Source organism: Phragmites australis, chromosome 19 (genome assembly GCF_958298935.1).
Source record: "Phragmites australis chromosome 19, lpPhrAust1.1, whole genome shotgun sequence".
In the NCBI taxonomy this organism is placed as follows: Eukaryota; Viridiplantae; Streptophyta; class Magnoliopsida; order Poales; family Poaceae; genus Phragmites; species Phragmites australis.
The window spans coordinates 7430598-7440115 of NC_084939.1; positions in this window are offsets into that span (position 1 = coordinate 7430598).

Below are 9518 nucleotides of genomic sequence, written 5' to 3' on the forward strand. Positions count from 1 at the left end.
ACAAATAGAAGATTATAATACTACAATTAATATGACATTATAGCAATTTTCCTCTGAATAAGACTCAACTTGGAAAATAAAAAGAGTAATTAGAAATCACAAAAAGCAAATTCATAAGCTAAAATTGTTTTTAGACTGTTCCTTATGTTCCAAATAGCACTCCATAATTTTTGCATAATTAATTGAAGTATTTTGGTATTCCTTTAGTCTTGCTTTGATTTCAAGAATTTATTAATCAATTGGAAAAATAAAAGAAAAAGAACAGAATAAAGAAAACTTAGAAAGAAAAAAACTTTGGACCAAAACTCTAATCTTTTTGGGTTAAGCCGAATTCCCTTTCTCATTTTTTTTCTTTTCCCAGACCATCTCATTTTTTCTTCTCTAAACCTTCTTTGTGTTTTTTTTTCTTCTCTAGACTATATACTATAAAAATTTTAAGCTAAAAATTTAAGTATACCCGGGCCTACCGGACCCCAACCTGGCTCCGCCGTCTTGAGTTCTGTGGTGGTGTACGGTGGTAAAAATGTGTCAATGTGTGTGATACGCGGCAGCTTGTCGTTATTTGAAATTGCCTTAGTCATCTTTAACAGATACTTAAAAATTTATTCTCTATAATATTATTATAGTATTCTTTAACATTATTACAGTATCATCTTTTTTTTATCTCCAACAGCTATCTTATTTTTTACCTTCCATTACTCTTATTATCTTTTTAGGTCCACAGGCATCCTCTGAGAACAATATTGCAGCCTCTTGTTTTCGTCCGTAAAGTTGCGTCCATTTCCTCCCATCCGCTTCCCTGTAGCGTTAGATACGATCTTCGCTGGAGACAAATACAGGTGACGTTGAGCAACAAATCCCGTGTGAACAGAGATACAGCTAGGGTTGTCGTCTCCGCTAGAGACGGCCTTATGCTCATTTTAGCTCCCACAAGTCATACATGGTAGCAAATTTGAGTGTCTTTCCCCTTGTCCATAATCTATTTGCCAATAAAGACTTATCACTATTTTATTGGGCAACTTTGGTAACCATTGCCCAATAAAGGGGTGATAAGCCCAGTTATTTCTGTAAAATAAGTCATCTATTTTTTAAAAATAAATAAATAATACAAAGTAAATATAAAAAACTACACTTCTTTAGGTAAACTATCGTAAAACTATATTTTTTTATTTCACCTTTTTTCAAAAATACAAGGTCAACGCACACACACCGTACTCACGCCCACGCATAACTATACGGGTGCATCTTAGCACAAGTCTAAACAAGATTAAAGGCATAAGTGCTAGCACACGTATTGACCATTGAACGCATCCACATATTCATATACTATTCCTTCCTATAAATTAATCATAAGGTAAATATAAGCATTCATGTTAAGTCTAGAACAGGTTACACCATAAGAACCCTAACCATCTGAGTTACGCCTAGTTCGCATTTCCGTATCATTTAACCACATTTCTTTTAGACAAGTTATTAAAAACTACATTATTTTATTTTCATTTCACAAAACTAAACTTCCTTTACAAATAAATTCCATAAAACTACATTTTGAAGGTCCTGCGTCTGCATGCCTTACTCACACTCTCTGTAAGTATTCTGTATAGATCCGACCAGCTCAAAATAATATATATCAAAACTAGTGCCTCCAGTGTAACGAACCTTCCCAGTTCGAAGAGCAGTATAGTGAGCCAGGACACAGCCTAGCCCAACAACGGCCCGATCAAGTGACCATGCCTCATGCCTTTAGAACAACCATTCTATTTTTATTGCTAGAAAAGAGCACGCTCCATGATCATGATAGTGTGAGTCCTGAACTTTCTTACCCCTCCAATACAAAACAAACTATCATGATCTCGCAAAGCACGCTCCTCACACCGTACAATCTGTACAGAACCTAGCTTTTCAATAGCTCGGCTCTTTTCGAGTTCTCGTAGACAGCGAAGACACTTCCACAGAGACACAATCACACAAAAGGCCATCTAGAGGAACGCAAAGCAAAGGACAATGTAAAGAAACGAAGGAATAGGGCAGGAGATGATGCCAGCCAGGCTTGGGTTTCACCCTGAAGAGACGCTGGGCAAAGCGGTGGGGCCCATCTGTCAGTGTCATGTGACAGGTCCTAACGATTTTGAAATGGTAACCTAGAAAGTCCAAACTCGCCAAGTGGACTAGTGAACTGCAAGCAAAGCAAGCTCGGATGAGCCAAGAACAGTGGAACACTGAGACCGGAATAAGATTCAAAACCTCAAAGAACAGTGTGCCTTTGAACTTTGAATTCTAAACCGGCACCTCTAGAACTACTCTAGCCTTGATCAACTTGCATGAGATGTTGTGCCACAATTTCCTTTGTTTACAAGCAAGTCGTAGCAACAGTCAACTCCAAAATATGTTGTTACTGGTTTCTTCCGTTATCCCTAAAGCTAAGAGAATTAAGGATTTTTTTTTTATTCCATCAACTTGGGGTGATTCAAAACATATTGTTACTTGAGGAGTTATATCAATAATAATCACATAATACAGAAAATGGTGTGAATCTATAAACCGGCCCTCCTAATTGGCTACAGGTTTGGCTCATTGATATGTGGGTCCACATATAAGAATTAGGGTCTGTTTGTTTTTTTTATTAGAATACAGTTATAATATCTAATAAAAAGATAATATTATGAAAGTATTTTTCAAGACAAATATATATATATATATATGATTTTATATTTTTAAACTAAATATTTTGGAAACTATTGACGATCAAAGTTTTAAAAGTTTGACCGGATCTTAGTGAAAGCGATAAGTATTTTTATGACCAGAAGGAGTATTATTTTAAAATCACCATGTATTTCAGCAATGATAAGGTTTTTTTTAATAGTAGATGTAAAATCGAAGGAAAAAAATTGAAAACTGAAAGGACATATGTAATTCTTTATATTGATTAACAGATCAGTAGAATCAAGTAGAACCCTATGCGAATGTAATTATGATTCTTTCAAAATTTTGCTAGAATCATAATAATATTAAAATTCTAACAAATTAACATTCTAGCTAGGATTTAATTAGTTCAATACAGTGATTGCAATTATTTCTGGAGAATGCAGGTGATTTTCCAAGCGTGTTGGACATCAAGATGCAATACAATGTTTGGATCAGTAAGATTTAGTGACTAACTGAGCAAAATTGCATAACCAGAAGATGCGCCGGCCTAAGTTTAGACACCTCTTTTGTTTCTAAAGATAAATGACAAACTTAATTAGTTCTTCTAATTGGAAAAAATCACATACTCCAATTTGCGAGACCCGTTAGACCTTTTTATTAGTAGTGGATAAATATACATGGAAAGTATGTGCATTCGAACTTATGTCGAATCAATTATTGTCAGCTTCTTGCCCTTTGTGTTTTCAGATTATCTTTTCACATACTTAACTAACTATATTTTGGAAAAAAAAAAACATGGATAGACAATAGTCTCTTCTTAGTGCTTAAAGAAGAAATGAGATCATAAAAAAATAATTCTTTGTTCTTTTGGCACCGAACAATCAATATGAGCAATCGAACAAAAAAAAAATAGAGCTACCCCAAAAGCCCATCTGGCCCCCTGAAACAACCCAAAAACCACATCTTTCTCATCCACCAATCTAAGAACGCAAAGCCCCCTTAAATCACAACCACAATCACACAGGCACGCACACACTGACCAAGCCTCGACAATGACACGCTTCTCTTCCCCCGCTACATCAAACATGCGTGTATGCTGGCTGCCACGCGCCATGGGCGAAGACCTCTTCCCTCCACTATGCCGACCGACGCCAAAGCTTAGGGGAGCCCCAGCCGGCGGTAGCCCAGGCGTGATCGACATGCGATAGCAACTTTGATGACGCGGGATCGAGGATGCGACTTGTGAGTAGTGTTGGGACTTGGGATGTGCTGTGCTGACATGGTCTGGTCCCGCCGTGCTTCGTGTCACGTCGTGGCATGCTCACTAGGCACAGTCGGCCTATTGTGTCGTACCGTGCCGACACTAGTCAAGTTCAGGAAGGCCCAAGCATGGTCCTCAGCACGTTTTGCCGTCGTCGTGTCGTGCTGGTCCAGGCACAACCCTACTCTATGTCACATGATAATGCTTACATATTTATCTCTTACCATCTCACACTTGCGTCTCTCATGTTCACACATATTTCTTAGTGTCTCACGTTTTGTATCAGAGAGATTAGAGGATAAGCACGAGAAAATAGTCATGCAGATTATGCCGTGCCCTTTTTGTGCCGTACTGACATGTTGAAAGTGCATCTAGCCCTTATGTGTGATTTTGATAATTAATGACAATACATATAGACTAACAACGTTGTTGAGAATTGTTAGTAGGTTATTCCATATGTGATGTATGGAGGAGAGATATGCATGAGCCCTAGGTAAATGGGGAAATTAAAAGTGCATCAAGATGAATGAGCTCTTAATGATGCTAGGTGATGCTCATGAGGAGAAGGAGAAGATCAATAAGATTGAAAATATGCATGAAGGCTAATAAGTTACTTGTGGAGATCAAATAATTTAAGGTATAAAAGTTATCAATTGAGTTTTATGGACTAACTCATATGCTTTATGCGTGAGAGTGAGTTAGGGTTTGGATCCATAAGAAGGCATGAGTTGAGTTGAGATATTCTATATGCCAAGTGTGAAGAACAAGATTGGACTCAATATGTGATAAAGTGAATTTATTGAAGATGTTGAATACAAAGTGGCTTTGTATGATAAGACAGTGAAGGGCAAACAAGACTCGGCTACGATGGACCATCCAGTGGTAAAGAGCAAGCAAATGGCTTGGCGCCGAAGGACCAAGGCGGTGGTGAAGAGCGAGTGAAGGCTTTACGTCTATACCATGTGAGGTCATGTGAAGCTACCGATGATTCACGTCAATCACATAAAGAATCAAAAAAAGATGGAGTGACAATAATATAAAAGTTGGTAACCCTCTAAGTTTGAAGGAAAGAAGCAATACTTGAAGGTATTCAAAGGCTCAGTGTGATTCAAACGTGTTTTATCTTTGAAATTGAGTATATGTATGTCGAACTATTAAGAGGGATGCAACATGAGCTATTCGTCGTGTCTCAGTGCTCAAGAGTTTTCTAATCAACCCAAAGTGAGTGTTAGCTTAAGGAGCCCGATGCGGAAAGTATGAAAGTATCCGAATTTAGTTTTAGAGTGTTTCTAGTTTGATCCAATGTGTTTAAGATCATAAATTCAGTTGGGATGTATAGCACTCTGAATAAGTTTTCTATAGAGTTCAAAATCGTTGAAATCGAATTTCAGGATCAAACGTTATCGCTGTTTTTCAGATGATCAGCTATGCTGAACTCGGATACTCCGAGTCAGTACAAAAAGGTGTAACGTCTAATTTTTGGTTGTTGGGTATATATACCCTCTCACCCCTATTCTTTGTTGTTGCTGCTTGGGCATGAAAGAAAAACCTTCTAGAGCCAAAAGAACTCCCTCCTACTTCATTTTAATATGAGATTTGAGAAGAAAAGTGAGTTGGGTTGAGAGATTAAAAGATTGAGTGCAAGTGAGCTAAATCCAATCCTAAGCACTTGAGTTCATCGGCGAGAAGTTCGCGAAGCGTATGTTACTCTTGGAGCATAGAGCTCCTAGGTGGTTAAGGTTGTGGTGTGCCACTGTGAGTTTGTAAAGACTTCGATTTCACCTCCAGAAGAGAAGAAATCAAGAGTGAAAACCCAAACTCAAGTGTGACTGAGCTTGGCGAGGAAAAAGGTTGAGAGACATCTGGCTCAAGTGTGACTGAGCCTCTCAACGGAGATGTAGGAACCTCTAGAGGAGGTATCCGAACTTCAGGAAACAAATCGTGTGTCTCCTCTCTTATTTTCATGTTCTTATATTCTTGCTTAAAATTTGTGCATTTTGCTCGATCTACTTGTTCGTGTGCATTTGATTATAGGTTCTCGGTGGATCTACTTGGAATCATCACTTGGAACACACGACTTCACTTGGTTTGAGTTAGAACACTTTATGTGTTGTTTAATTTCAATTTCATGTTCATTCTCTATTGAACCTGGAGGTTCCGAATTTAACCTGAAAACTCTGGATATTATACAATCAACTCTGAACTCGGAGTTTCCAGGTCAACCCAGAGTCTCTGGTGAACAGTGTTTTAGGTTTTTTCAATTAATATTTTCTTGCATATCTTTTGCTAGATTTGAGTAATCTTTGTCACCCCAGGATTGTAACCTCTACACTTATTTAGGGTGATTGTGCACTAGTTGATCTTAGCATATTTAGGATTTTCACTTGTGAAAAATCCTTTAGTTTATTTTCCGTTGCAAGTTTAGGCCAATGGTAAAAGGGGATAATTTTTTTTGTAAAAACGCCTATTCACCCCCCTCTAGACGACATCATTGTCCTTTCATATGTACACGACCCAAGCCATCATGTCGTGCCAGCACGCCCACCGTGCCAAGGTCCTAGACACGGCATGGCCCTCATGTTCATGTCATGCCGGTTCGACCCAAGATATTTCGTGTCGTGGGTAGCCTGGAATGGCACAGCCCAAGTCCAGCTCTACTTGTGAGCAACCGTTAGTGATTTCAGCGAGGAGCATCGGTCGCTCGCCTTCCTGACTTCATGTCTTCTTCATGATCACGAGCGAGCATATCTGTGTATGGCCGGTTCTATCAACGAGTGGAGTAGCGGATGAAAGTATGGGCCGGTGGACATTGGTGGGCATGGCTGACCAATGGCCCAAGGTGAGCTGCTCAACTACTTGCACCAATAACCGATGCCCTGCGACCTGGTGCACCCTATAGCCTGGTGCATGAGCTGAATGGGCCATGGTGCACACAAGGTGAGATTGAGTCAATATACTAGTAAATTCTTTTAGACCTTGGTGTGAGTGCACTAGGGAGTCCTCACTAGGCTTCGCCCCTGGGGATGCGGGGGCTCAAGCTCCCTACTAGGCGGAATGCCATTGAAAGAAAGAGGTGAAAAAGGAGGAGGATGAGGATGAGGAAGGAAGGACAGAGAGGAAGAGAAGGAAGTAATTATGATCATGACTAACTAAAGTTGCAGAGGAAATAGAGTTGGAGTTTTTGTCTCTGAGTCCAGAAAAATTGTATACGTCAGATGATTTGGTGTTGGGAATTTTTTATACGCCGGATGATACGGTGCCTGGGAAGACTATACGCTGGATAGTCCAGCGATGGGCATAGTGAACGCCGGAGCATTTCTTGCAAAGAGGTTGCAAATCGGCTCTAGTAGACTTACATGCGCCGGATGGTCCGACAATAGAAGATGTGAACGCTGGAGAATACATCAGACCATATGTTGCAGAGATATCCAACTCATCCCTCGTGGAAGTCTCCACTACTGCTACCAAGAGAGCCAACTCCTCCTCTGAAGTCGACGACATGTGTACAATCTAAGAATTTGAGTTCATCTCAGAAATCGACTTTATCCCAGAAGCAAAGGCCACCTAAGAAGATGGTAGCACGTGAGAAGTTACCTTATGAACAAACTGAAGAGGAAACCCGAGCGATAGTGGACACCAGTGTGAGGAACCATCCAAATTGTATTCTAATTAATCATTAGGAATGATCCATAACATAATCACATCCATATCGATTAACCAGAATCCAATTCTGGTAGTCTCAGCATGTGTTTTGTGTCCAAGATCAGAACACATGTCCAACATATACATCACAACAAAGCTTAAAAAAATAAGTAATTAAATTATATTATAAGTTCTTAAGAATTAAGCCATTTACACAATTTACAACAAAAGATTAGAGAAACTACGCAACGGATGATAACACCTATTAACACCAAAAGTTAGGTGAAGTCATATGCCCTTAATCCACATCCAAAAGCACGTCACATAAGTAGTTTGCACTACTCATTCCTGCCATCTATATTGACGGGCGTGAAGTAGCCAAACACGAGTCCTCCTCACATGCGGTATCTGAAATAGCAGCGTGAGTATGAAGGTACTCGCAAGACATAATCTATAATGGGTACATATAATAACCCGACTCTAAGGATTATGTATTTAAGTTATTAGCAAGGAGTAGACCATAAGGTTAAGTAAATATATAAAGCGTAAGCAACCTAACACCTATATGTGAGCATCTATACTTAACACAAAGCACATCTATCCTGCAACATCAACCTACACATAAATGTAAAATGAAGCATCTCATATAATCAATAATCCTCAACAATCAAACCCAACATACTATGTCATATCTCCAAATTCGGAAACTCTACGACCGATATGGATGACAGAAGCATGCTCATAACTGAGAGCGTGGTAATTCGAATTATTTTTACACCCTGTAGGGGGGTACAACTTTACCCACATGACTCAGGTCCATCCTCTTGGCTCCCGAGACAACCTTTCTCATACCTGAAACTACCCACTTGCATATTTCCTTATGGCACCAGAGTTACCACGAGCGTGTCCTGGACACCTCTGGCTCCCCGCCACCTTGCTTCTCCTTTATTTTTCTTACACATCATAGGAACGCACGACAAGCGTCAGCACAACGTATGATACTCAGCGCATTCATCCATTATCCGAATATGTGGTTGTACAGAAAATGCTAAAGCTAACAACACCGACGGACGGTGCTTAAACGATGCAAGTAGTCTATAGCATCCGGGTTTCACTCCCGACCTACCCTAGCACCACCAACATCTTGTCCCATCTCATATCTCATAGATCCCACATCATTATCATTGTAATAGTGAACAATAAGTAAGCCCTAAGCTCACGAACAATGGTTGAACCATTGCTCGTCTTTTTACAGATGATCTATGCATTACGAAGCATTTTGAATAATTTATAAGTTAGACATTAACCATGTGATCAAGGCTACAAGAATATGGATAATCAACAACTCAAGGTAGAGGTAATGCAAATCAATATAGGTTCTACATATATAAGCCCGATATCGACTTGCTAACCATGCAAATGTACATAAGTTATAACTTATCAATTTAGACTCCATTCAATTCAAACAAGGTGTATGCTTAGATGTTCACCTTACTGCTCTGGCGGTTGCCTGATATTCTTGGTGCAACACTCACAGAACTCAGGTAGATTGGCGTCGCCTTCACTCGCTTGCACCATCGTCGCAACGCTCTTCAAACGAATTAAGAACACATGGCATAAACAAATGAATGATGGAAAAATGAGTAAATGATGCATGCTTGGATAATACTAGAGTGTCGTGTTTCAAAAATATTTACAAAAGACAACCAAATGATTGGGGTTCCGAATTTTAAAACCTCGGACAAGGTAACCTAACTACACATAGCCTTAAATGGCTGGTGGTTAGATAGACGTGCAAGTGGTAGTCAGACTGTAAGCGTGCAGAGAGTTTAGGGCACTGGCGATCAGACCGAATGCATGGTGGCGGTCAGACCATTGACCAACTATCAGACCGGCCCTAACAACGGTCTGACTCCTAAACTCAGATATTTTGAACCAACCTACTAGCAGTCAGACCGGCCCTAGTGAC